A 27,759-nucleotide genomic window follows, 5' to 3' on the forward strand; every position below is an offset into this window, starting at 1 on the left:
TTTACCAGCCACAAACACATGATGACTGTTTCTCTAACATCAGTACACAAACTTACACTAATGTTTTTCATCTGAAAATAGCTGTCTATCTATCTATCTATCTATCTATCTATCTATCTATCTATCTATCTATCTATCTATCTATCTATCTATCTATCTATCCATCCATCCATCCATCCATCCATCCATCCATCCATCCATCCATCCATCCATCCATCCATCCATCCATCTATCTATCTGACAAACACATTTTCACCAGTAAATCTTTCCATCTCTGCATTGGTTCAGAATATTTAAGGGAAATCAAATTCTGTTGTTGTTTGTGGCAAAGGCATGAATAAAAACATGAGGGTGATTTTCCAAAGCAGAATAATGTGCCATTGGTGCCTTTTCCTCGGGCGCGGCACTGCCCTAAAATGACGCCGGTCAGACGGAGAGCGACGCATTCGATGGTGGCGTTTAGAAGATCGCTACCCGGCCGTGTGCTTCCACCCGCCTCACCCACACTCAGCCACTGTTTGTGGCTCACCCAGAGCTGAAACCATCCATTCTGCATCTGCAGCCGCTGTCGCTCTATTATAACGCGTGCAAAGATCACAAATGTGTATGCATTAATGGTCACATGACCACACACTGGAATTGGTTCTCTATGGCAAAAATTCCCTGAAAAACTGCCTGTGAAGAGTTGTTAGGATTAATGTGGTTTCTACCGCTGTAGAAATTTAAAATGTCGTGTGTATTTCACTTAACTGCGAGGCTTTAATGGCGCTACATGAATGCTTATGCACACAAATGAGGGGCAATACTGAAGTATGTGTCGGTCATATACGTCTCTATATCTTACTGAATGTCCATTCCACTTACTTTTCTACAGCAATATTGTTTTTTCTCGAGAGATCGTCGAGACAGAATGCTCATTTATCTGAGTTGAAGGTTTGTAGTAAAGGTGTTACACTGTAACGCTAGCTCGCACGAAAATAATGCTTGTGGCGGGAAAGTGAAGCTCGGCTGATGCTACGTGCTGCGGTCCCCAGCAGCGCTTTCATCTTTGATATACACTTCATCCTCACACATGCAGCCCTCTATGAATACTTCCCACCTTTGTTTCTGGATATTAGGGCACATAATTTTATTAGAGGGAATTATGTCTTGGCAATGCTAATTTCCTGGTAAGAACAGCAAGTAAGACAGGAGGTGTGAGGCCTGCAGCCCGTAGAGGAATGTGAAGGGTGTGTGTGTGTGTTGTGTTTAATGATATTTGTTAAGCGACCACAAAAGAATGGATGGGCTCCAAGATAGGAAGAATCAAAAAACCTTTATTATTGACATAGTTTGTCTGTTTCATTAGATTTTGAGAGGTGAGAAGATACAGAAAAGGAGAGTGAATAAAAAAACAGGCAAGTGACAGAAGAAAAGAGGTGTACCACATAGTGTGCACAGGGCAGCTAGGATACACATATTATCTATACCTATAGTTTTTGAAGCATTTAAAGATTTTAAAGATTTTGTTGGGGCACAAAATGATAATGTGATGTGTTAGGGTGCGAAAACAACGCAGCTAATTGGATGGATGCAGGAATTAAATCTCAAAGCCGCGGAGCAGAAAAAGGAGCAAAATTTGACTTGGATTAAAAAAAAAGCTTTGAACGACTTAAAAAGCAAAAAAAGGTTACTGTACCATAGCATGCAGAAACAAACAATAAAATGGGCGCCATCGTTTCATCTCGCATTCTTGCCTCCTCTTTTCTTTCCATCCAATTTACCCTCTTACTTCCTGTTTGGTGTGACACTTCCCCCCCCTTCCGCTACAAAGCCGACGTCATGTTCAGAGCTTTTCTACATACGCGTTTCATGTCGCTCCTTTCTCCCCTAAAACACTCTTGCCTATTCCACGTGTTCTTGGTCTTATATTTGGATTTGAGGGTAGATAGGCAACATTAAAGAGCTATCACTTTCTCTCTCTGTCATTTCTCTTCTTCATACATCATTTGATCTGAAACCAGATACGGCTTTTAGATGACGATGCGCATGCACACACAAAAGAATACCTGCGCCCGTGCACTAGCGCAAACAATTTGCACGCGCTCTGCTTGACTGACGGATAAACAGTTTGAGCGAACACGCGTACACACATTCAAAAGTGCAAGAACGCACCTTTATCCTGGGAGGCTTTTATTTTCTCCATTTCCTTCTAGCCAAACATCAAAAAGGAGAATACCAGCTCGCATCGTGCAGGCAAACAGCAATATTACAATCCTCTCCGCTCAACAATGCCATTTTAAAAATGGCCCATCCGTGACAACTTGTGGAATTTGTTGACGGATGGGAGGATTCGAGCTCAGAGATATGAATACACAGCTACAATCATCGGCCAATAAAATATGCACCTTTACGCCGACTCCTGTCAGGATTAATAACAGGCACAAAAGCACAATGACTTTCTTCTACAGGTGTTCGCCTGTGTTCCTATTTCTGTTCTTGGGTGGTTCATTGGTGTTTGTCTACAATGATTTTATTAAAGGAAGTATTTACAGTCCCTTAAATATCCCAAATTCTTATTGTGACATTAAGCTTTTCATCTTTTTCTACTCTTTAAAAGAGCACATCATTGAAATTCAAAGATGAATTTGAAGAATTTTCCCGTTAGGAAAAAGGCCTGGCAGCATTAAATCACAAAACACATCTTTTCTTGGCCTCCTGCTTTTGTTCCCTTACTTTCTGATTTGTAATTGAAAAAGGATTCCATTTTTATTTCTTGACGCTATCCAAAGGCTAAATCCAAAACACCAGGCAAGAGGTTAGCCTGGTCACCTGGTACCCACAGGCACTCTCACTTGCGCGCGCACACACACATACACACACACACACACACACACACACACACACAACTCATGCTGCTCTGCTTCAATAAACTGTAAATTCCTCCTCTGCGCCCACCGTACCCAAGCTAACCCTTTAAAAGTCACCCACCTCCACCTTGTAATGCATGAACACACACCCCCGTACATACTTACCCACAGTCACACACAACAGACGAGCCCAAACACACACAGAAAAACAATGTGGCTTAGTGAATGGTATCAAATTTAGTGGCCACAGGGATCTGGCTGGGGTCGTAAATCTATATCTAACATGTGAGAAAATCTCTACATGAATATCTGGAGACTCGCAGGGAGAGAGGAAGAGAGACAAAAGGAAAAGAGGCAAAGTAAGAGCCTTGAAGAGAGGAGGAGAGCTGCAGACTAACAGCATCAGTGGGAGACAGGAATTGGGCCGAGGTATAGAGAGAAATATACAATCAAATGCAAGAAAAAGTGTGTGGGAGAGTGGGCAACAAAGCCCAGCACAGGAAGTAAAAGAGATAAAGGAAAACAGGCAGTGGGTGAGAGAGAAGGAAAGAAACAGGAGGACTGAGAGAGAAAGACAGAAACAGGCAGACAGAGAGATACATGACCTCTCTCTCTCTCTAACAATGGCTCTTCATGTGGTGCCCAGCTTAGCAGGCGAGCTGCTGGAATCAGGAATGTGGAATGTGGGATTTCAGGCTTGGAAGTGATAGCTACTGTCTGGCTGTAATATTTAGGGTAGACACAGGGAGCCTCTGGCACGCCAGGAACACATGGACGGTGCTACAAGTCTGTTTGTTGCCTTCATATGCTCAGAAACATGTGAAAAGCAGTAAATATTACATTGAAAATTCATTTCTCTGTTTAGCGGGACTGTGTTGAGCGTATAGATCCCAAACTTTGTTGCGTAACACACTGTACTGTACAGCCCCTTATAGAGTGTTTGACTGTTGAATAATCCTCACTTTATTTGTGTAGTGGACTACAGTGTGATTCACACTGTTTTTGACAGTTTTCTTTGTTTTTCTGTGATTGCACGTTGGCTAGATAAAACACGATTGAACTGAATGATTCTATAAAGATTAGGTTACTTAGTCACTGTTAATAGTTCAGTGTTTTCTATTAAAACAAACAAACAATAAAGGTCCACCCCAAGCGCAGCCATAGCAACCGGTATGTAATGTTTGTCTTTAGATTGTGTAAGAACAGTTGTCAGTATTGCGAAATTATGATGTAAATATCTCTCGCTCTTTCATTAATATGTCTACAATTTTGGAACAAGTTATTTAGATTTTAGGTCCTAATGAGACACTTTCAACAGTCGAGTCCCGACAACATAAATAAAGAGTTCCAAGTATTTACACGCACATTGTCACTCTGTATCTCTCTCTCTCTCACACACAGACACACACACACACACACACAGAGTTAACACAGGACACAGTTGTTCCTGGCCGCCCCAATGCCTGTCATGGCTGTTAGGCCAAATCCTGTGAATTATGGCTCTTCCAGATGTAAGAGATTTCTAAGCTGCCTCCGATGGCCTGCGGTCGACATTCTGTGGTGAGACAGAGAAAAACAGAGAAAATTTAGGTTTATGCAGTCTTATTCAAAAAAATCTTTTTCGTCTGTTGTGTGTCGACTAGCACCATTGATGATTTTTTTGGAATCTTTTAGGAATCTGTCATTAATTTTGCAGGTTTGTTGACCTCACATGTTTATATTTAGCTAAAAAACCTGAAAATTATATATTGATAATGGAAAATATTTCCAGTATTTAACACCTCACTTTTACATCTTTCTCTCATTATTACCATTTGAAACCTTCAAAAATTAGCAGCTGCTGCGAAACGACTGGCACAATAATGACGATGTCTGTCGGACATTAACATTAATTTCGCAGCAGAGGTGTCAACACATAACTTTAACCCCCACAGGTCTCCCAGTCCGTCCAGTGGGCTCTCAGGTTTTCTCTCATTAGTACTTGGTAACCAGACAGTTTATTTGAAATTATGAAAGCATTACACTCTCTGATGCAGCAGTTTAAAAATCAATAGCTGAAATCCAAGCTGGCTCACTTAAGCCCTCTCCTATGGTAAAGGGGATGTCTCTTTCTCCCTCTCTCTTAAATGGTAATTTCATTTGCAGTCACTAAGACCTCACCGATAATTACCAATGCCCTGAGAGAGAACGTGGAGGGGAGAGGGGAGAGACGGGAGACCACGGAGGGTAAGAGTAGAGATGGATTAAGAAAGGAGGGTGAATGCCAGTCATTAGGAAATCTTTCCTCTCTCCCTCCTTTGATCAGAGTTAAGAACGCACTCCCTTCACTCTATCGCTCCCTGACACCAACCTCAGAAAAGAAAAGATGGTGCAAGGGGAAAAGGGAGGGAAAGGTGTGTGTGTGTGTGTGTGTGTGTGTGTGTGTGTGTGTGTGTGTGTGTGTGTGTGTGTGTGTATGAGGGGGTTCCATGAAGTCTTAAATAGAGGGCCTTAATTTTTGACATTGAACCCTCTCTGTTCTCGGGTTACGCCGTCCATCTCGGAACGCGCCACCATTCATTTCCCCCGCCGTCTTCATCTCTCAAATGAACTAATCAGAAAGAGGAATATGAAGTGTCCTGCAGGATCCATTTCTCTAGAAGCATATGGCAATGATTGATGGGGGACACCGCCGTCTTTCCCAGGTCATCCTCCTTGTGCACATCTGGGAGCATGCAATAATTCTTTTAATTTTAGACTCCCTTCCCTTCTGATCAGGGTCTTTCAAACAAAAAAAGTGCATCCTCTTTCATTTTTCAAGGTCTAACACAAAGTCCTTCTGACTGAAATTAGGGTCCTATAGTGGTTCCCAGATGTTTATGAGAAGTGTTGCAGCAATCGCTCCTATTTTCTTGCTTGCGTGCATAATAAAGCCATACAACCCATTGATGTCATGGTAACCGGATTTACCATGTGTGTAATCCCTGTTGATATTTCACCGTGACAAATATTGTAAAGGAGTCATGAGGAGTTACCTGTGTTTATTGCTTTTGAGAGGGTTTTGCAGTAAAGTTGGCTCCTGTTACAAGGAGCTGCACACGAGGAGATTTATTCAGACGCAGGAGCGCAACAACCACATTTCTGTCCTGAGCTGTGTTTGGTGGCTCCGTTGATTCAAAGCTAAATAAAAGGAAATGAGCCTCAAATGTTGGGGAAAACAAAGGGATCCGTCTCGACTCGCCTCAAAATTCCAGAAAGCTTACAGGGTCAGACAGGAGGGAAGATGTAGAGAGGGAGACAACCAGACAGCAACTGGACCTTGTTAGCCGTGCATTGAAATCATCTTCAACTCCAGGTTTACAATAACAGAGAGGAGCTCCGACCGCTAAACGCTTTCGGGAAACCCATCCGTCCTCCTTCTGCCATATGATGATCCTACCTCTGAAATATTCAGGGCCATTAACATTCCGATGGGTATCATCCCCTTTCAGACACAATTCGCTCTGCTCTTCAGACCTGTGGCCGAGGCAGGGGGCCCAGAAGCAGATGCTATCTCTTCCTATTCTTCACAAGTCCTTTTCTCCTCCAAATGCACACTTCAGGGTTTTATATAAAAGAAAATACATTTGCTGAATTGTGTAAGAGTTTTATTTCATAAAATGTAACAAATAGGCCTTATAATGTTGTAAGGCCTCATGAATAACCCTCTGAAGGTGAGTTCATTTAATTGCATTTGACATTTTGATAACATTTTCACCTAACTGTTTTCCCATGATGTTTCATCTTGAAATACTCCCCGATTAACACCCTCCATCGGTGCTATTGGCCGCAGATCTTGAAATGCATTTGATTGTAAGTGCTAAAGATGTGACTCTGCTGCTAAACTGCTTTCCCAATCAGACTGTGTGTTCCGTCATTAACGTGCGGCTGCTTTTATGTTCCTTCTCCATGTATGTGTGTTGCCTCCAACCGCGTGTGATCGTGTGAGAGAGGCAGAGGTCTGCACTTTGAGCATAATTAGCCAGGCATTTAGGAATCTTAATTGGAGGCATTCGATCCCATGCACTCGTTGATGAACTACTAAGCGGTGATTTATGGATTAGCACCCCGCACAGCTCTACTCACATGTAGCTAACAAGCCAGGAATTAGGGCTCTTAACACTGCCTTATAAATGAAGACTGCTTTATTGATCAGCACAGAAAGCTACTTTCTCTTTTCGGTTGGCTTTTGTTCAGTCTCGTTCTCCTCCTCCTTCTCATCCTGCGATCCTCTTTTATCAGCTGAAGAAATCTTTTGTTTAAATGTTGCTCTCTGTGCATAGATAGCAGGCCGCTCAGATTTGGATGTAACTGTAGTGTTTGTTGTTGTCACAGCGCTGAAGCTGTATCCGTCGTTGGGGCAACATGTACCGGGACTCATGGGAGCCTCGTAAATGTCACGTATCCATGGAACTCCAAGTCCTTGGCAGACAGAAGATAGATAGAACGCCACTGCTGTTAGGGATGACAAGTTGCCTGAGTTCCTATTGGTGCATGCTAATGATAACATGCACATACAGATGTGTGTGTGCTTGTAAACAGGTGCGAATGAACGCACATAGCTGTTCTCAAGCCGTTCTCTCTCCGTGTGTTCTCAAACTTTCTCCTACATCTTCCATTCTTACCTTCCTCCCGTTGAGGAAACGGCTTCAGCAGCCCTCTCGCCACCACCCCACACACCACCCTGCCCTCTATAGGTGTGTCGTGCTGTTGCCACATTCTACCCTCCCCAGGTCACTTGTCATGCACGCAGACCCTAGTGAGCAAAGGGGCCTTAAACAGGAGAGACAGCCCTTGTCCATTAGATTAGCGTGTTCCCAATGTCACATGCTTTTACTTGCACACGTCACCATTTGTCTGGAGGTGCCTGTCGAAGTTCATTAGAAAAAAGTAAGGTTTGGAAAAGACAGAATTTTGTCAAAAGCATAAAAAAAGATTGTAATCGTTTTTTTCCTGATTTTGTTGTACGCTCAAGAAGTGCCTGCATTATTTATTTACATTTTATTTTATCAATAGAGCGCCTTTCCGACTTTTATCTTACATCACAACTAAATATTCCTGACCTGAGATCATTATTATTCAGTACAAAAACGCATATTCTAACCAACAAAGCAACTCCACGTCAAGGGCGAGGGGCAGCCAGCATTTCAAACGCCCCTGAGATTCCAGATATTCTAATACCGTGGGACCTCCTCTCATATTTATTGTGGGAATCAGAATTTATGATGAGTAAATTGGGCTCCTTCATCTGTGTGCCAGGGGGGTTGCAACATGCAGCCGAGATGGCTTGACTTATTGATTACAGGGAGCAGTATGCCCCATTTCAAAGGGAAGGAGAGCCCCCGCCACGCAACTTCTGAGAATTAATTTGCTCGGCATGGACCTTCATGAGAAACACATGTCTACACACACACACACACACACACAAGCAGACGCACAAAAACGAAAGCCTGCAGGTAAAGGAATCACTCTCAAAAAAGATGAGAAAAAAAGCAGACACACATAGATGCAGCCCTCCTCAGCAGACACACATACTTGAAAACCAATTTTTGCAGCGCTCCAGGTGAGGAGACAACTATATGATTGTGATCGTATACTGTTGAGCATGAAAACATGCTCATCTGAAATGTTCCTTCACTTCCTTACAAACTGTGAAGCCTACAAAGTTGTACGCGACCCTCTCTCATCTCAGTTATTTTCTGCATATATGCTGTTTTAAAAGTTAATGTTCTCAGTTTTTTACCTGAGAAACCTGTTTTTATCTTGTTTTTCGATGCTGTTTTCAGGAAAGCAAAGAAAACAACCCCCCCAAAAAAACTATTACTAACTCATTGGCTGGAATACATTTAGACTTGCTCTTTAATAGCCTCTCAGATTGATACTGAAGGCAGAGTAAGTCGTGGACGCAAGCTCATCCGAAGTTATTCCGCAGACCAGGCCACAGCTGAGCTGTCGGCCGTTCAAGCATGGCATTGTCCACCAGATCGGCCTCTACACTGCAGACACAGGCTCCTATTTCAACAGCAACACCCGCGCTAATTTATCATCGCGGTCGTGACAGACAACACATCTGTGCGCAAACGGATCCGGAGAGGCAAGAGGGAAGGAGGGACAATGGTGTGAGTGGGAGGGGGAAGAGCAGAAGGAAATATGGTAGCAGGGAGGATTGGGATCGCACATTCGGCAAGGCTTTTCAAGGGTCATATTTTGTTTGAAGGGCCTCATCTTACCCTTCATGCGACCTCTCTCTCTCTCTCTCTCTCTCTCTTTCTCTCTTCTTCCTCCTCCATAACCTGCTGTCAGCTAACACCCTTGGCAACTGGACAGTTCATTGTCTTGGGCTATCTTATTACACACCATATACTGCAGGTGTGATATGGAAAAGCATTAAAAAGCTTAAGGAGGGGATCGAGAACGTAGGCCTGCAGACGTGAACGCTGCCATATAAAACAGTAGCCTTGCAGCTAGAGAAAGGACCGTTCTCCGCCATGTGCTTTCTGGTGTCTTGTATGACATCTTTTTGAAAACCCACATTTTTTAAATTGATGCTAAAAATAATATCCGGGTGATGTCATCACATTTGACTGCACAGTCGAGCCGAGGAGACATTTTGGTGTAAATACGGGAGGACAATAGAAACACACGTCTCATATCTGCATGCGAGTGTTCATACGTTCATATTCATACATGCACATATGTCTGTACAGCAGGTGTGTGCACACACACGCATCCTCGCATGTGTGTTCAAGCAAGCATATCTGTTTACTTTTGCTCCCCAAAAACCCACTCACATTTGAATGCAGGAGACAGGACACATCTTCCTGCTCTATGAGCTGTTAGACAGCTCAGTCAGAATATTTTATACACACATGCACGCATACGCCTCCCTGGGGTACCTCATATGCAGCGCCCGGGGAGTGCAAAATGGAACTTTTTAAAAGCCAAAAACACTTCCCCAGAACAAACCAGTCTGCTTAATAATACCACACTCGGGTTTCTTTCTCCTCTCTTGCGACAGGCCGTTATTATCTACAAGGGCCGGGTGTTCGGGCTGCTTTTATTGAAAGGTTGTGCCGGTTGTATTTGGCATCGGAAAGCCTTGCAACCTGACGGATGGCAAATATACTGTAAACTATTTGAATCTGAGCAGTATGTCAATGCATTTATTTTTATATTGAAAGAAAAAAGGGTCAAACAACCTGATGGAATAGCTTCTTTTTTTGGACGCGGGGCTCCTCGTTTCGTTTGGGTGCTAACACTCTTTACAGTACATAAGAATAAAGAAACTATTTTAATTTTTCTTTCTGCTTTCCAGGAGTTAGTTACTTCTTCACCTGAGTTGAGGTAAATAGATGCACGCACACGCACGCACGCATGCACACACACTCATACACACAGACAGCAAAAACTCAAAATCAAACATGCTGAAACCCAAGACACGCATCCAGTACATATCCAGACAAACGCACCTTCTGTTCTTATGAAGATAAATATGGCAAGGGGTAGATTTTCACCTACACCTGCTGAGTGGGACACACACATTCATCTTGGCTGCATTTAGTGCTGTGGTGTTTGTGTGTGTGTGTGTGTGTGTGTGTGTGTGTGTGTGTGTGTGTGTGTGTGTGTGTGTGTGTGTGTGGTGGGGTAAGGCGGGGGAGCATATTGGGGATAGATCAGCAAGGGTGTGTGCACTTCAGTGTATTTTCAATGTATGGAAATGTATGTGCATTTTTAAAGTGCATGTGTTGGGGGGGAAAAATTTATTTCTCTTCCTCCCCATGTATCCTTTGCCCCTTCCTCTCTCTCTTTCTCTCTCTCCACACCTCATTCCCGAAGCTGATGGACCTATGGATGCATGATAGATGGAGGGAGAGAGAGAGAGAGGTGTGTGTGTGTGTGTGTGGGGGGGGGGGGGGGGGGGTGCATGGATGCATGCATGGATGTATATGCACCTCAAGTTCTGCCATTCTCTCAAACGCACGCTATAGTGGCCCAAACTACACACACATGCGAACACACCCCACTGAATGTGCGGATTCATGCGCATACCAAACGTAATCCATAGTTTTACATAATGGGGAGGAGGAAAGAGGGGAGGAGAGCCGGCTCCTGTAGCCAGGTGATAAAGATAATATGAATCATCTGACTCTTTTTCTTTCCCTCTGTATGTGTCCACATTCACCCAGGGAGAGGCTGATATGCTATAGGGGAATATAATGAGATATGGAGAAGGTCCCACATGATCGTGAAGAACACATGTGGGTCATGTGTGCTTTGTGCAATTTTGACATTGTGTAAGGATTATGGTTTATGGTATACAGAGATTTTAAAAAATGCTCTAAGTGCAAGTCCTGTGTGTGTGTGTGCGTGCGTGCGTGCGTGTGTGTATGAGAGAGGGGGGATAGCAGATCTATTGCACACATTTGCAAATACGGCATAAAAGCAATTGTATTGGGAAGCCCAAGTGAGGGTGGTTTTGATATGTAATTGATGAATTTTCCTCCTGTTTGTGTAATAATATGTGTATACTGTGAAACTTTGTTTGTCCCTGGAATTAATTAAGCTTATCATTTACAAACCAAAAGAAGAGTCTCTGTTAATTATTCCAAGAAAGTTAATTTTTCCTGAATATAATTAAAGACATTTACCCATCAGGGACAGGGAGAGATCAAAGATGTATATTTGATGTCATGCAGATAGCATTTTTAAATTAGCAAACCCTCTTAACTTTATAATTATCATTGCTATGAAAACCAAGGCAGGAAGTTCCTTTGTGTAAATTATGGGGCTGAAATAGTCTCTGAAGAATTAGGTGAAAATTAATTAGAAATAATTGCAGATAGAGTGCAGATTTCATTTACAATGCAAATAAATCTTAGCAGAGCAGAACTTTTTTCCCCCTGCCAGTATTATTTTCTAATAATAGCAAAAAAGGGAGGCCATTTTATGGAAAAACACATACTGGGATTATATTTTAAAGGCATACCTTTTAAATTACCTTTTTATTTATTCAGATTTGATGCTGCATGTGACAAAAACTTAAACCTGTGTTTTATTTCGGTTTTTAACGTCCAGGTCACCTCTTTTATTTTATTTTCAAAATCTTTTATTTTTCATTCGTGCCTCTCTTTCTACTCCACTCGTGTTTCTTTTAAAGCTGACAAACACAGTAATGTCCAGACATATCAAGAAAGAGAAACACAGAGAGGGAGTGAGACGGGTGTGGTGTGTGTGTGTGTGGTGTGTGTGTATGTGTGTGTGGTGTATGTGTGTGTGTGTGTGTGTGTGTGTGTGTGTGTGTGTGTGTGTGAGGGGGAGAGAGAATGAAAGGCAGACAGGTTGAATTCCGTCTCCAAATATCAGTGGCCCCGTGGAAAAAAAATTGTTTCCTCCATATTAGGAATCAAAGCTAAACCCAGTGTTATTGTGTCCACCATTTTGACTGCAGCCGACAGACCTTGAGGAAGCAGGTGCACCGGGACGAGTGTGTAGGTGTCACTTTATTCATTCATTTTTTCTTATTATTTAATCAAAATGCATGCCTCTGAAATTTTTGGCACCCCACAGTTATTTTTTTCTGTATTTTTACATTACAAAACTGTATCCAAATGTAGCGGCGATTGGTGAATGTGGCTGTGTGGTGTAAAGCATGCAGGTGTCCATGTCTTGAGCATTTATAGTCCTCAGGAACTATTGACCTCATCCGCAACCTGCTGCAAACAAAAAACCAAAAATCCCTCTGTGTTTCTGGAGGAGCCTTGAACTTGACCATGGAGGGAGACGAGTGATGAGGATGGAGCTGAGGCTTAAAACACACCACTCTGATGGACAACAAAGACGTGGGGGTGGGAGGGAGAGGAGGTGGGGTGTGGGCTTGGGCCTGAGGTAGGGGGGTTGTGGACATGGGAGAGGTGCATAAAGGTTGAGATTGAAGGGGAAAGGTCCCTCGTGTGCATCTGTGTTTGTGTGTTCGTATACGTAGGGGTTTATACGTAGTTTATCAAGTCACAGAAATTTGCCACAGTCAAATATGCATTTCTTTTTTTTTGACAATCCTCCAGTTTACAAAAGGGAAAATACAAGGGGTTGTCTTGCAAATAGGATTTTAAATACAGCTTTTGCATTAAAGAATGAAAAAACACGTTTGCTAGGTGACTGCTTTCCATTAACAATGTGTGGATGTGCAAAACATTTACTATGTTTTGATATGTTAAAATGTATTTTTATATATTAAAATGTATTTTTGCATATTTCAGAACAGTTTGCCACATTTTGGAACCTGGTGCCAATAACAGAATTAAACTGAATTAATTTAAATTTGCCAAAATAGTAAGATGAGAAAAAGAGGACAAACATTACTAAACAGCGTGGCTAAAGAGGAGAAAAGTGTGACATTATAGTCCTAATGTGCAGTAACGATGAGCTTAAATGAGAGGAAGATGAAAGGACGAGGACAAGAGAAGAAAGTTTGAAAGGAGATGGAGGTTGGAGAGAGGAAAGAGTAAATGAGGTGGGGATTACGAAGGATGAGGGTTGAAGATGGAGGAGGAGAGGTTTTGGAGAAGGTGAAATGTGGAGGTTCAGGTCGGAGGGGAAAACCAGGCGGGGGTGGGAGGTGGACCGAAAGGGGTCAGGAAGCACAGCATCGTTTGGAGAGGAAAATGAAGGTGTGTGTTTGCACAAGTCTGTGTGTGTGTGTGTCTCCCTAATTGTGCGTAGAAGGTGAGGGGTGAGGTCTAGGCACACTCCACGCAGACACAGAAGATAGAGATGGACAGTCGGAGGCAGCGCTCTACTGTATGTGTATGCACGTGTGTGCATGCGTGCACGCGCCTACAAGCGTGTGTTTTAATAGCTACGGTCAGAGAGCCTCTGTCAGACGGTCAGCTAATTGGCCATCTTACAAGTACAGAGGAGGCTGCTCGCAAATTGGCAAAAAGGGCAACCGGCTTCAATCTGATACCAAACTCCTTTCTGTCACGCTGCTGTCCATTAAACAACAGCTTAAGTCAGGGAAACGGAAGAAAAATAAAGAAAAACAGAACACAAAACAGGGGGGGAAATGGTGAGGTAATTGTGCTTCGGAGAATTGTGCTGTCACGCTTTTGACCCACATGTGGTGAAACAATGGAGATCATACCAGATTTAGCATAACTATATATTTGGGGTTCAGATGCTGCTCTTTGGGGTCTTCTTAAATTTGTGTGTAGGCCTCAGTGTGCACGTGTGGGCATGAGTGTTTCCCCTGTTGCAGAAGCCTCATGTATTTTAATCCATGCATGGTCCCAACTGGGTTCCAATTAGGAACAGGTTTCCTAAAGCCCTGAGGGGAAACTGATAATTATGCTGTTCAGCCAGGGTTATGACTGCATTTGTGTGTGTGTGTGTGTGTGTGTGTGTGTGTGTGTGTGTGTGTGTGTGTGTGTGGTGTGTGTGTGTGTGTGTGTGTGTGTGTGTTTGTGCTTTCAGCGGGACGGATGCCCTGTGTGAGGTTTTTGGGGGTTTTCGTGTGTCTTCCTCTCATTTGTTTGCTGCACAGACATTGTCAGCTGAATTAAATGATCCCTCATAATTAGCCACAATAGAGTTCCAAATCTTTTTATCTCCATTATTTATTAGCAACAAGGCAAAGACGCACACGCGTGTCGTTAACTCTAAGCTGCATTTTTTGGGCTTTTTCCATTTGGTACTTGCTCAAGCGAGTGTTTAAATGGACGATGCAGTGGGCGTGGTCTCGCTCTGTCCTGAGATGTTTACACTAGTGATGGTGTTGTAGCTGTACCAACTGATTCTTCTTAATTGGCCATGATGCCTAGATTCAAATCCTCTTATCTCTGCTATTTACAAACTGTTTCACGACTAAAATCGATGCACAGTAGAATCTATTTGTATGGCGAACAAACGAAAATGTGGAATATCTTTGTGGGTATTTTGCGTGACAAGTGGCGGGCTTCATAAACATGCCACCCTCTGTTTGACCTTGGGACGCTAGACTGATGCTGATGTAGTGGACAACGGCGTGACTCATATCTGAAGCCAAATGTTGAAAAATGTCCCCTCAGATAAAATGGATGACCCAACTACGGAACCCATCAGTGTAAACACGCTGTTTTGCACAGCTTAGCGGACAACGAAAACGTTGAGCCCTCTCAGTATAGTTTTCTGCATTTTGAAAAGCTAGGACAGCAAATACTGAGAGGGGGATGTGTTTGTTTTGAGTGCTGCAGCATTTTGGGGATATGGACTAAGACCTTCCCTGCCTTCATGAACTCTGATTGTGGTTGCAACTCTTTCCACAGCATGTTTGAAAAAGAAAGGGAAAAAATTCACATAGCGGGAATTAAATGAGATATTTACAGCGTTTTCCATAATCCACATACAGATGGACATGCCGGGGTGTATCCGCCCCAGTAAACTGTTGTAGATTTGCTCATATCGGACGGGATGCTGGGAGGAGGCGTGGGGTTAAAAATCCAACTGTAATTTACAAATCTGAGATAATTTTCCACACTCGCTGATTTTTTTTTTTTTAACATAGAAATGAAAAGTACTGAGCCCTAAGGAGGGGGCACAGGAATCTTTTGAGACTGCAAAAACAGCATAATTGTTTTGCTATCCAATCGGGTGTTATACTACACATAATATATGGTTATTTCATACAGCCTCCAGACTGCCAAGATGTTTTCAATTTGGCACAGCTCTGCGATCATGATATGAGAGAGAGAGAGAGGGAGAGAGAGGGAGAGGAGAACAGTCTGGGATAGCCAGAGCAGTGAGAGGGCGATCATTTCACCAAACTCAAAGGCTTTTTCCCCCCTCTCTCCCCTCGCTCTCTCTGGGACGAATAATTCCACAGTTGCTGAGGCACTGAAAAAGCAATCTGCGGAATACCCCAGGGTCATGTCTGTGGTCGGATGATTTGTGTGAAATGTCATACATTAAATATAAGTTTAACATTCAGCCGGGCGAACTGTAAAACTGTCCCATCGTTCGCCACAGCTCACCATCCCCACCTCCCGTGCGCGTGCGCGAAAGGGTTCGGGTTCAGGAAAGCGGTCACAGAGGAGTGGGACACATAAATGTGGCACATAGACAGAGTCGTACATGCACACACTACACTACCCCATGTGTCTATCCAATCTTGGAGAGAGTTCAAGTGAGGAGGGGGGTGTGGATGACATGAGGCCTTTCTATCCACAGCTGCAATTCATTTACCGATGCAAGAGCTGCAACTTTTTATAGTTGTAACTTTCTTTATATAAGTATATAGGATATATGTATACACACACACACACACACACACACACACACACACACATATATATATATCCCTATATATACTGTCTAATTTTTCTCCTATAGTTTTACCTTCTATTTTCTTGTCCAGCGATGGACAGAGAGATGGAAAGTTTGTCTAGAGGCAGGTGTTGAATTTGCGCCTGGACTGAGATGACAAAGCGAGAGAGGAGGTGAGGAAAGGGATGAAGAAAAAAGAGGCTTGTAACTAATTCATAAAGTTTGGAGAAAATAGCAGCCACAGAAAGGACGTTGAGAGAGACAGAGGGAAAAAAGGTGTCTCCGGGGACTTCAGTGGAGCAGTCATCCTGGGGAGGAAGAGCTACACAGGAGGAGATTCTATCCATCTTAACAGATGAGAAAGAAATGACAGAGAGGCTACAAAGGATGTCGTCGGCCAGATGGACAACTGATGAGCTTTTTCCATTTTTTTCTCTGTTTTTCTGTCTTTTTTCACCCCCTTGTGGTTTGTTTGTGTTGAGTCTGAAAAAGACGTTTCTGTCTGGACTGCAATCAAGCGTTTGCTGCCACTAATAAAAAATAAATCTGTGGCACTTTGAAATATGTGACATTTATTGAAGATGACCAACTGTGGTGAGGAGTAAAGAGCAAACATACATGAAGACTGGATATCTGCATTGAGCTTAACTTCTCCGATATTCTGCAAGGATGTTACTTTGCACCTAAAAATATCATCAACTCGTTGACAAACTTCAATTTGTGTGCCTTTTGCCTCGTGGTCTTTAACAATTTTGCATCTTTCTTCAAAAATCCTCCTCATTATTGCCATAAAAAAGGGTTTCCGGCAGATTTATCTGTTTCACCTTGAAGGTGCGCGCGCCCGTGCATTTGTAAGCAAGTCGGAACTCTTTGAAGACAAACACGGTATCATACAATCTGTGCCCACCCCACCGCCCCAGCCCTCCGCCCTCCACTCTCCACCCCTTCCCATTCCCCACTTCAAAGCAGAGACGGCTCAGATGAAGGTTTCGAAAGAAATGGAAAACAAATTGTTCATTTGTATCTGGGAGGAGACCAGACACTTGAGCAAATTTTCTCCGGGTTTTCTGTGGCGAGGCGTTTTTGCAGGGCCCTCCGAATTCACTGATTTGTAGATTCAGACAGACAAACAGACGGGTAAATGAGTTGATCGATGATCAGAGGCATTTTCAGAAGAGATCGGACCTCGTGATCAAGAAGTCTTTTTAAAACCTCTGTTCAAAATTTGAATAGGACTGGATTTTAATCATAATAACAGCAATTGCTACTTGTTTTTTTTTACTTTGGTTTCTATAAATTCAAGTACAATTATATATGAATAACAATACAATAAAGAATGGGGATTGAATCTCATTCAATCCCCATTCTTTCTTTAAAAGTCATCGTTGTAAATGCACATTCAAGAAGAAAGCACTTGCCTGAAATTCATAAAAGTAACTATAGAGGCTGATATGGGCTTTAAAACTACACAATATTGTGAAATATGAGGAATTTCCATCTTCTTACTTCTGATAATGTGATACTGTTACACATACTTGAGTTTAATATTAAGAGTATTCAATTTACAATAATATATCTGATACCTGTCTCGACTTTCAAACATTATTGCTTTGAAATAGAACAGTTTTCTTCTCCTGCTGAAGTTTCTTACTGCCTTAATATTTACTGAAATTAATATATGTCTTTCAGTAGCATTTCCAAGCAACATTGATTTGCTTCCTGATTTCTCTGTATCATTTCAAAGGAATCGTGAAGGCCAACTTTTTGTTGCAAGGAGCTGCCCAATGCTAACACCAAACTCGAATAGACCTAAAGATGAAGAAGAAACTGGCCCACGCGCAGATTTATCACGTCGCGGTGTGATTGATGACACGGAGGACCGTCTGGCAAAACAAAATTGTATCTGCCACTTCTTAGTATTACTGGCCCCTGTTCAGACAACAGTGTGGGGCATCTGGGGAATTTGCACGCATGTGGTAGATGTAAACTAGGATTGAATACCTGAGTCAGTGCTGCACTGATGGCTGCGTATTTCAGGCCGCTGCTCGACGGAGGACCAGGGACTCTGTAACATAAGGGTATATATCACCGTGAATCATACAGTAGATGTTTTGAGCTTCAGACCTGTGAGAAGGAGAAAATGGGTTGATGGGAGAAGCCCAGACTGTGACTCTGTGGCCATTATCCACAGGCAGGCAAATCAAGCCAGTAAATCAGGAACAATGGAGCTCTCAAAGAGCAGAGTGGGGATCAAAGCAGCGCTAACTGGCCATTGCAATCCAATTGAAATGTTCACTTTGCATCTTTCCAAAGGTAATAGATGTGGGGTGGAGGAGGTGAGAAGAAAAGGCTGCCCGGTCGCATTTGACATAAAATTATGGAAGGTAAGAAGTGTGTGTGTGTATGCCTTGTGACAGGCTTGGCCTTCTCAAGTCATCTACTGTTGGAGCTTCCAAATGTCCCTCTCTTATTTTGACTTTGAATTTTCAGGGACCAATTTTTTCACTCCCTTTTTCTTGCCTTCCTTTGAACCTTCCAATGGCAACATTATGATGATATATGAGATGCTATAGTGTGGCCCTTGTGCACGTTGAGTAGGATCAAGGCGGGCTATTTCTTAAAGCGTCCTCCCTCTCACCCACTCCTTCCCTCTTTGTTAGCCTGCCACTTCATCTCTCCATCTTTTCCCGATCTGAATTTGCTGATCACCTGGGGAGATGCTGCATTAATGCTGACGCCCAGTAAAAAACAAAAAAAGCAGAATCTTCTCTTTATTTATCTGCACTAAAAATCCTCCCAATCTTTCCAGCACATTTCACTCAATCACGCAACTCAGGCCATTCCATTAGCCACACAGGGGCGTTTTACCTCATTGAGCACAACATGCCCGGCACTTCTATGAATATAGATTCCCTTAAATTATGTATAATGGGAGTGCTCAGATTTTAGCATTTTTGCTAAAGTGTTTGAGGGAGTATGGGATGTTTCTGCTGCCTATTTTTTTGAGTGTATCTTGAAATCCAGTGTGCTTACAAGAGTGCAGTGATTGAATGTTAGCATCACAGAAGTTTGTAGATCTTGGACAGACAAATACAATGTGCATAGTTAAAGGCTGCCGTGTGTCGGAGTACCCTGAGCCTGTTTGTTAGTTGTGGAATAAAGTGAAATTTAATTGTAAAGACATTGCTTTTTCTGCATCTATCAAAAAATTTGAAGGAATAATTCACATAGCAGATGTGCCTTTGACCCCCGTTGCCAAATTGCACTTTTTCCTCACGAGCAACTGCGGCGTGTTAATCCAGGAAGTCTGAATTTGATGTCTTGTTGCGCGGGACATTCTCTGATCTGAATGTGAGCTGTGTGACTAATTGGATGGGGAGTAATTCCAGTTCACATGTTGGCAGTTGGCGTCCATGTTACCCAGCAGGAGGGTCACAGGGACACAGCTGAGTAATATCAACCAGCCATTCTATAATCACAACCAAAATCAACATCCTCATTACTGACACCAAGCTGCTGCCTGCATAAGAAATTAAGCTTCCAAACTCTGCTTGTTTATATGGACAGCTCACGTTTAATGTTTATCTAGTAATAAAAAAAAACAACTTTACTTTTGATTAGGATTGTGCCTATTTACAGTATTGTTGAGCTAGATTCTAATTTCATATTTTGCCTGCTTAGTTGTCAGTTTCAGTCTAAATGTACTGGGAAAAATTGCAAATATGGCCCAAATTTAAGTACCTTTTCTTCATACAGTCTCATCAGCGATGTCGTGAACGTCTTTGTATTGCACTTAACCACTTTTGAAGGGGTGTAATTGATAATTATTTTGGTTCTGCCATCTGTTTCAGTCAGAGCGAAAGCTAACTGTAGTTGGACTCATCGCTATGGTTCTATAGATCTTTTGGGTTTTTATTGTTTCCTTTAAAACCTTATTTTCTAGCAACAGAATAAGTAAACAGGTTTTAGACATATTATGATCCTGAGGTAGCATCTCTATACTCTCTGACATTTGCCTCTTGTTTTTAAAATTTATACTTTTTAAATTTTAAATATTACACGTAGCAAAATATGACATAGCCAAATAAGTAGCTTGTTAGTACAAGAGACAATGACCTCGCCAGTACATCCCAAAAGCTCTCATTAACACTATGCTCCACAACTTGCATAATTTAAAGATTACAGAGCAATTTATTTATAACTCAGTCTGATCCAACTCTGTCCGTCTGAATCTCGCCTGGATTATTTGGAGCCGTTATCAGATCCCGCTAACCAGCACAAATAGATCAGACCTCATCATTGGCCTGACTGTGCTCGCAGCTTTCTCCCAGCTGCCCTATCTGATCAAACCCCGAACACTTTATAATATATTCCATATAACATGATTGTGCATTTTATTCGCCCGAGGCTAAGCTTGGCAGCAACGAGCTGCAAAGTAAAGGCCAATAGGTTGAAGGTTTCCTGGGACCTCGGCACACTAAGACACCTATGAAATGACTGTTTGCTGTGGAAATTCACATACATGTTGAGGACTGATTTTTGTCAAATAAAACTGAAAAATCCAGTGGTTTCAGGACAGCATGCAGATAAACGAGACTGTCGGAGCTTGTTTTTAGGCTGAATCAGGCTCAGACGCCAGCCGTCCCTCCTGTTAAAGCGTAATGGACATGTCACCCCCAAGGAAAAGCTGGGAAGCCATGCCCTTCAGCGCTTTACACACACACAAACACACGCACACACACCCACACACACCACTTCTGTGACAGCAAGATGCAAAGAAACACAGGCACCATGGCAACTCCGCCGTATATGTGAGACTGGGCACCTGGTTTCGATCCGATCTGTTTCCTAAACTGTATTATTGACCTAAATGTCATTTCTAATGTCTAATTTGTTCCAGCCCAGATATAATTTTATCAAAAAATTACAAACACTTGTTAGTTTCACTTACAAAATTGTCAGTTGATCGAAATTTACCACCATTCAGATGGATTGCTTTAATACCTCGAAGTTGCACTAAGAGAGCCAAAAATAGCAAGTGGTCTAATAACTGTGATACCTCAGCACACATATACGCGCAGCCATACCCACACACACACACACGCACACACACACACACACGACAAACACTTTCATATACACGTATACACATGCGCTCGCACTCGTTATTGATCTAAAGCTTAGCTCATGCCAGCAGGTAGTCCAACTCACCGGCTATTCTGAGGAAATGCTTTCAGTACACACACACAGACACACACACACACACACATTACCCAGTACACAATTGTTTCCAGTGGTTAAAGCTACACAATTTGTGCACAACCATCTCTTAAGATACCATCACCTCCTCTTCACAGATCAAAGGCTGAGTTTGTCGATATCTCTCTCACACACATACACACACAGGCATGGACTTCCCGCCTCAAAACAAAACTGTGTTGAAAAATCGTGAGAGCAAGTTAAACGCTGTCACATCCTTAGAACAAAAATCCTTTATCTCGTCCTCTCATCCCTCCTCTTCCTCGTCTAAATATTGTTTTCCCTCCTCCTCTTTCATAGTCACACCTTCTGAACTCTCCTCCCAGCAGATAAGGTATTCTGGAGTGTTGAGCATAAGGGATTAGAGCATCATGCACGAATTTATGCGGGTGACTCAGGCGTGCTTTGGTGCACATCATGTCCATCGCGATCCCCCAAAAGGTCTTCAGCACAGGCCTTGTGAGACCACGCCCACTCCCCCGACCCAAACGCGCCCACAGGTCGGAAGAACACAGAGTTCAGTTTTTAAAAACCAACCTTTGCCACAATGGAATGGTTCTCATTAAAGTCAGTCAGGCAGCAGACAACAGAACCTTTCATTAAAGAATATGAAGTGGAAATAAAAAACAGTGCACGGTGTGATAACGCTGGTAACGCCATCCTTGTAACATGTTACATGGCCTTCCCTCCTGGACCCCCCCCCCCCCCCCCCCCCCCCCACCACCACCTTTTAAAATGAGTCAGTTAAGATGTTAAAGGACTTTTTGTGCTCCTAATGTAATGAAAGCGCATAACTGTGGTGAGGGAGACTTGTACTCTCAACATGCTGTTGAATGGAAGTTTTCTCTTGGCTGAGCAGAATTTAGAATATCTTTAACTAAAGCCTGTAAAGCTGCCCAGTTTAACTTGGTTTCAACTCACCTCAGTCTGACCTCTAAAATTCTGTCCAAACTTTCCCCTGAGAACAGCAGGAAACTGCTGCGTAAGAAAGATGGAGACACCACGAAGGTACAATTTTGGTACACTTGGATGGTGCTTAAATCTGTTCAATACTTTGCTTTTGATGTAAATGTAAATTTTTATATACTTTTTGGTATTAAAGTTCTATAAAGTGTGATGTAATGTGTAATTACATTATTTTGACTTTATGTGTTTCACAAGGTCCAATAATGAGCGGAATCTGCCTCTTTGAGGGAGAATTGATGACTGGCAATGGTTACTCCTGTAAAAAGGCTTTCAAAATTTACTTTATGCATGAAATCATGGCTCATTCTTTCTTATCATCCCTGAATCTTGAATTTGAGCATCAGAAAATGTCGACTGCATCACAGGATGCACAGAAACGATCCTGGTGGCTCATCACACGATTGTCTAGACATGGACCACATGTTTGCTGTTTATTGAGCTTCAAAAAAACACAGAAATATACTTCACAAAGAAATCCATGCTGGCTTAAAGTGGAATTTTATCCTTGTCCTGATTTTCCTAATCGACTGTGTTAAAAGTCTTCCACCATCATCATTTCCCCTTTCAGAAGATCAGTAACAAATGCTGCCACCATCCAATATATTGAAAATGTGTTATTTTTAACTTCTGATAATCAGCACAAACGCTGACCATCAAGAGGCAGGTGTGTGTGTGTGTGTGTGTGCTTGTTTGTGTGTGTGTGTGTGTGCGTGTGTGTGTGTGTGTGTGTGTCTGAGAAAGAGAGAGAGAGCAAGAGAGAGAATGGAGGTGGCAGTGTGAATACACTCGCTCTTTCTCTCCCTGCTATTTGTTCATAATCAGTCAAACACACTCCGCGTCTCCAGCTTTAGATTTAGCCCCTGGTGTGTCTCCAGCATGTGAGTAAGTCTGTTTTATGATTATATGGACACATATTCACAAATGTTTCTTGTGTGTGCATGCAAAGAATCAGGTCTGTATAGAACTTTACTGAATGACATGTGAATGTGTGCGTGTGTGTTTGTATGTGTGTGTGTGTGTGTGTGTGTGTGTGTGTATGTGTGTGTGTGTGCGTGTACTTGTGTGTGTACTTGTGTGTGTTTCTTTCCTATACATTCCCTTGCTGAGGGGTAGACTCTAACTGCGGTTTAACAATTGCTCAAAAATTGTATTTTCTGAACGGGAACAGAACTCCACGGACATTTAATCTAGAGGGAATTTCACGCTAGTTAGCACATGTCATCAAATATTTCTCCTGTAAAAATACTGGAAAAAAAAAACTTGATTCACTGCCTTCTCATCTCATTCATTACTGTTTATGTCTACAAATTACTGTTGATGCCTAATGCTTAAGAAACTATCTTTGCTCTCTTAACATTGACTTTCAGCATTATTTATCCAGTATGACCCAAATGTTGTCAAAAACCCAAATAAATATGTTTACATGTTTGTATTAGGGCTGTTCAAACTAACACATTAATGAAAGTCATAAATTTGATGAAATTTGATGAAGAATATTAATGCAACCAAGGCATGTGCAGCACATGCAAAATTTGACTTATTGATGGGATTTGGTGCTCTAAGATGGACCCTGTAAGAAAGATTCAGACCCCCTCAGCAGAATTCTGAGCCACCAACACAGTAGGTAAACACAAAGCAAACATTAATGTCCTCTTCCGGGACATGTGGCCTGTCCAGCTTGCACCAAAAAATTTGACAGTTAACATTTGGGCCTCCGTAAATCTACATCTGATTAATTGACTGTTATGGTCATCACAAAAAAATATCATAATGGACATAAAGGCTTTAGGAAGGTTCTGTTAATTGTATCTCAAGATTCAAGAGTATTACTATTTTAATCTGGACATTGTATCTGCTTTAAATAAAGTACATGCTAAGTGTGCAGATACTGTCTTCTGTCATTGCTGTTCTTGGCACCATGATTAATCTGATCACAATTTGTGACTGTTTAAAAGCCCTAAATTATTCACATCATAACTGAGAAACAAGTCCAAAAAAGTTAGTGGCTTCTGTTCAAATCCCAATAGTACCTAACAGAAACACACACACACATACACACTCACACACAGCCAGACAAATGTTCAGTCAAAGGGTCAAAGCAATGTAAGGAGGCCAAAATTCAAACAGCGCTGCTATTTGTTTGCAGTGAAAAGCCTGGGTCACAGCACAGTACATCTACAGTCGCACGTGTTCGCTTTGCAAGTCACAGCTGGTAGCACCATTAGCATGATTTCCTGTGTCCATATGTCTTTTGGCCCCCCGCCCACAACACACATTCACACGCGCACAAATAAATCTAAAGTTCCCATTCAATGGTTTTTAGTAGAACTCATATTTTACACCCACCTGATTCACTCCAACGCTCAGATGTTTCACAGTAAAATGTAACCTCGGTTACCTTCAGTGCACATGACAGGCTGGGGAAACAGGCTGCGTTCCCTCCACAAGTGCTGCAAAGCCTCACGGCCTTATGATCATTCAGTATTAGTCTTCTTTTAAAGCTTTCAGTGTTTAGAGGAAAAACAAAGGGCACTTTTATGTGGTGGAACAATTCTTACTGTGTTTAAGAGGACTCCAGACCTTTAAAAAAAATTGAGCCTTAATGTTTCGACAAGCTGTTCAATCAGTTGTTTTTTGAGGACATCGCACATGGCAGGCTGTCTCTGAAATACGTTTGCTTGTTTCACCTGACCCACTTTCCTTCTGTGTATATATGTGTGTGTGTGTGTGTGTGTGTGTGTGTGTGTGTGTGTGTGTGTGTGTGTGTGTGTGTTGTGTGTGTGTGTGTGTGTGTGCTGCCCCTCTTTGCTCAGAACATTGTAAATGTAATCTTAGACACATGTTACTTTGGCTGATGTTTTTGAGATTGATGTCAGCTGTGATTAGCATATATGCTGCCAAGACACAGGAGTGCTCTTTAGAGTATGGCCTCGTACACACTTGCTAAAAAAAACCAAAAAAAAAACACGCAAACACAAACACATGTATGCAAAACCACTGGGTAAACATAGCTCGGCTGCCATTTTCAATGATCGCGTGATGATTATTTGATGCTGTGATTTATTTTGAACACACCCCGAGAGTAAGCTAAGGCAGGAAGCGATGGAAAATCTGACTGACAAGCTCCAAAACAAAATTCTACCCCAAGTCATTCTCCTGACAACCCTTTCCAAGCAACATATTATTACATCCTGGACCCCTTAAAGACACTTTTTTAAAAAAATAAAAAATAAATCTGGCCTTCAACTTTAATGATGCCTTCTGAAAATGTACGACTAGACCCACGCAAATGGGACCAACGCGCTCTGAGCTGAAACTTTCATTTACATTCATCTCGCACTGGGGAAGAAGAATGATTCTCCAGTGTGAGACAGCAGGACGGACAGTGCAACCGAATTTCTCGCCATCACTGGAGAACGAACAATATGGGGATTCTGCACACACCCTGCAGACAATAGAGGGGGGGGGTCTTATTTTCTCCTCTTTTCCCTGTCTGTCTTCACACCTCCATGACCCTGCTCCCCTCAACCTGCCCAGCCAAGTGAGGGAGAACACAGGCAGAAAAAAACTCAGACAAAAGTAGTTAAAGGGAGGAGAGGGGAGACGGTGCAGGGGAGGCACAGGGGAAACAACTAGAGAGTGAGTGACAAAATAAGAGGAGGATGGGAATGGAGGGAGCGCGAGAAGATGCAAACACATCTGCGGTGGCCAGCGTTGTGAGACGCAGCAGCTCGCTGTCACTTTAAAAATGACTGTAATAAAAGTGACCGTCGGAAGATGGATCTGGTGATTTTGGCTTGCTAATCAGTCATCTGTGAAGAGGACCACAACCCAGATTCAGCAGCCGCCTGACACCTTCTGATTGATGCCTGTGGCCGATAAAAAAGGCCCATTAACTGTCCTCCTATTAAATTTGGTGAAATTGCCACAAATGCTCCCCTCTCCCACTCTGGCCAGCATAGCATTGCTCCCACCTAAAATCCTCTATTTTGTCAGTGTTTCTGCCATTTTCCATATTACTTCCCTCCCGCGTTAACAAAAGAATTATGGATGAAATTTACTCGAGCCAAATGCTGTGTTTTAAATTTATTTAAAATCCAAAAAATATAAAAGACTTCTTAGAAAGACTTCAGTGGAATCTAATTTTCCTGTGTTTCTCTCCACGGTCTGATTTATTTCTCCGTGAAGATCTTATTTGCTTTTTTATATATATATATATATAATTAACTTCTTGGACACATACAGTTGATGGCTTAATAAAAGAAAGAACTTTCAATATTGAATATAGCTTGAAAAATAGTGGGGTGTGTGGCTGTGACAATACACTGAGAAAAAAAAAATGTTAGACCGCTGCTCAGCACAAAGGCAAAATCTGACAACAACAGAAGTGGGTTCGACCTCACAGGGTACACATTTTCTAATAAACTCATTATTAACACTGACTAGATGAAAATGAAGCAAAAATAGGTAAAACATCTGCTACAGGAAACAACCATGTTTGCACCTCTGTGCATGTCACGCGGTGGCTGGGATTAAATGGCGTGTCGGCGCGGGTAAACACCGAAACCTACCGAAACCATCCAACATATTCAAGCAGCCTCATTTCAATTGCCTTTAAAAAGGAGCGTGCCCGTGCACTTCCTGTCTTCTCACATTGGTGGAGGTAGAGATTTTCACCACTGAGGCCTCACTGGTGCTTGCATGTGCGCTGGCGTCTTGCACTTGAGGACAGACCCCCTCTCAGTCAAATCAAAATGATCAGCAGTGGTGGAGGAAGACACCCCAGTCAGAGCTGGGAGGTGGCCCCACCTGCATCACAGAGTCTTGTTAAATATGACAATGAGCCCACATGATGAAAGTCTGAGGCTCCAAACCTACTTTTAACCTCGTGACATGCGTCAGGAGAAAATAATGACCCCGCAGCTGAATCTCATATCTCCTCATCACTCTCTCTCTCCCTCTCGCTCTCTCTCTCTCTCACTCCCTCTCTCTAACTGTCTCTCTTCCCACAACACATACACACAAACACAGACAAAGATTGCCTGCAATAATAATAAGCCCTACAGACGACAGTTTCGGCCCCCTCCCTTCCATCCCACCATCCCCACCTAACCAACCCCCCCCCCCCCCCCACATACAATCAAACAAAGCCTCTCTCTTACCTTGCGCATGACCAATCCTTCCATCTCCCTCTTTTTCCTCCCTCTACCATGCTATCTATGCATACTCTTCCCCTTCTGTAAACCCAGCCACACCTAACAGCAACACCTTGCACTCTCCCGACCATCCCACAGCCTACAGCACACTACTCGCACCCCCAATAAATAGAGCCCTGGTCTGTCGTTTTTCTATCTATCCCTTTTCTCTGCCC

The 27,759-nt window shown here is 42.6% G+C and overlaps 1 long non-coding RNA gene across 1 annotated transcript; it reads right to left on the reverse strand.

Annotated features, from left to right (window-relative positions):
* Positions 1 to 1,296: 1,296 nt before the first annotated feature.
* On the reverse strand, positions 1,297 to 27,759 carry LOC130514047 (uncharacterized). Its single transcript, XR_008946891.1, has 3 exons — positions 27,551 to 27,759; positions 18,165 to 18,228; positions 1,297 to 4,404 (listed from the first exon to the last, which is right to left on the reverse strand). It is a non-coding gene; the product is annotated as an uncharacterized LOC130514047 (long non-coding RNA).

The sequence above is a fragment of the Takifugu flavidus genome, chromosome 17 (genome assembly GCF_003711565.1).
Source record: "Takifugu flavidus isolate HTHZ2018 chromosome 17, ASM371156v2, whole genome shotgun sequence".
Classification (NCBI taxonomy): domain Eukaryota; kingdom Metazoa; phylum Chordata; class Actinopteri; order Tetraodontiformes; family Tetraodontidae; genus Takifugu; species Takifugu flavidus.